This window comes from Penaeus chinensis, chromosome 3, assembly GCF_019202785.1.
Source record: "Penaeus chinensis breed Huanghai No. 1 chromosome 3, ASM1920278v2, whole genome shotgun sequence".
NCBI classification, from domain to species: Eukaryota; Metazoa; Arthropoda; class Malacostraca; order Decapoda; family Penaeidae; genus Penaeus; species Penaeus chinensis.
In genome coordinates this window covers 15,203,226-15,205,580 of record NC_061821.1, presented here as the reverse complement: position 1 = coordinate 15,205,580, position 2,355 = coordinate 15,203,226, and positions in this window count along the sequence as shown.

The window sequence follows — 2,355 nt, the reverse complement described above, 5'->3', positions numbered from 1 at the left end:
ATCCCGCTCTCTCTCTTTATCTCTCTCTATTTCTCTTTCTCTTTCTCTTTCTCTTTCTCTTTCTCTCTCCCTCTGTATCTCTTTCTCTCTACATTCTCTCTCTCTCTCCATTCTCTCCCTCTCCCCATCTATATCTCTCTCTCTCTCCCTCTCATTTTACTCATAAAGCACGAGAGTTATATGATCATAAAATCAAGATTTTTCATTCAGCAAGGCAGAAAGTATACACTTCATTTTCAGAATAAAAGGACCTTTCTATTTTGGCCCAAAGAAATGGGAGGCGAAACACTGCACATATTTTTAGATTTTTCATTTCTTACAGAGAAAAAGAAAGATTTTTTTTATATATATAATTATTACCTTTGTTATGTATAAATTGATTTAACGTATGATCCTTTTTTTTGTTTCTATTAATTAGTGTAGTTCAAGGATGTTTAGCGGAACGTGGTTAAATATTATATATGAAAAGGAATATGAATCAAAATAATTAGCAGGAAATAAAACAGAAGTCAAGAAGGAAAAGGGGGAAGAGGAAGAAATATGAACATAAGAGGAAGAAGAAAAATACGAAGAAAAGAATAAAAACACGAAAAAGGAAAAGACGATGAAAACAAAAAGGAAATACACGATATCGAATGCGAAAAGAAGAAAGAGAAGAAGAAGAGGGATGTGAAGAGAAGAAGAAAAAACAACAACAAAGCAAACGATAGAGTAAAAAAAGAAAGAAAAAAAAGAGATAAACAAGAAGACAAGAGAAGCTGCGGAATATTTCCTTCCAAATGAATTTTGAGACATCAACTTTTGACAAAATTAGCATAATATTTGCATAGGCGGTTTCCTCTTTCATATTGACCTGTGACATAACTTCCCTGTTAACAGAGAAGAAAAGAAAAAGCAATTACTGGAGAGGATGAAAAAGAAATAGATTATTATTACTGTTATTACCATTATCATTATCGGCTTTTGTCACGTTTCTATCAACTGATCCTTTTCTCCCTATCCTCTTCAAAGTCTGTATTACCAATATGGTTATTACTGTTAGTAACCATGTCTTTTTCATTATAACTATCATTGTCGTTATTACCTGAATTATCATGTTTCTTCTTATCATTCTTATAATTTTTTTCTCTTCTTATTATCATAATTATTATTATCATTAATATTATTATCATTATCATTATTATTATGACTATAATAGTTATATTCATAATATCAGTAATAAAAGAGACAATAATAATTATTGTAATGATAATGATAATGATAATGATAATGATAATGATAATGATAATGATAATGATAATGATAATGATAATGATAATGATAATGATAATGATAATGATAATAAAAATAATAATTATAATAATAACAACAATAATGATAATAATAATAATAATAATAATAATAATGATAATAGATATAATAATAATAATAATAATAATAAATACAACAATAATAATAATAATAATAACAACAATAATAATTGTAATAATGATAATAATAACAATAGTAATTGTAATAATAATAATAACAATAATAATTGTAATAATAATAACAACAATGATAATAATAATAACGATAGTATTAATAGGTATGATCAAAATAATAACAGTGATAATAATGATGCCTAACCCTCCCTCCCTCCTTCCCTCCCTCCCTCCTTCCCTCCCTCCCTCCTTCCCTCCCTCCCTCCTTCCCTCCCTTCCTAGCTAACATTTCCTCCCTTCTTTCCTACCTAACCCTCCCTCCCACCCTTCCTACCCAACCTTCCCTCCCTCCCTAACTCCCTCCCTCCCTCCTTTCCCTATCCTCTGCATTTCAATCGAAGTTTCTCTTTGACCTTTGACCTGTTATTGTGTTCCTGACGTCGAGGACATGCATCTAATTGCCTTTCGCGAGCTGCATTGCAATGGAGTGCAAGCGTTATGGAGGAGCTTTGCAATACGATGTGAAACAGTGCAACTGTGTACATACCGTACTTTTACATTTGCCTTTTTGCACAGGTTGATGTTGTTTGTAAAGATTACTATTTGAAAGACAACACTAGATACTTAAAGCATATTAGACACTGTGTGTGTGTGTGTGTGTGTGTGTGTGTGTGTGTGTGTGTGTGTGTGTGTGTATAACAATCCTCCCTGACCTCGCTTCGAACCTAGGTCAGGGAGGATTGTTATGTATCTATATCAATGCGGCATTGTATTTTTCATATATATATATATTGTTATTATTGTTATTATCATTATCATTATTACTATTACTATTATTATTACCATAATCATCATTATTATCATTATATAATAATGATAATAGCGATAACGATAATGACAAAAATAAAAGTGATAATGATAATAATGCTAC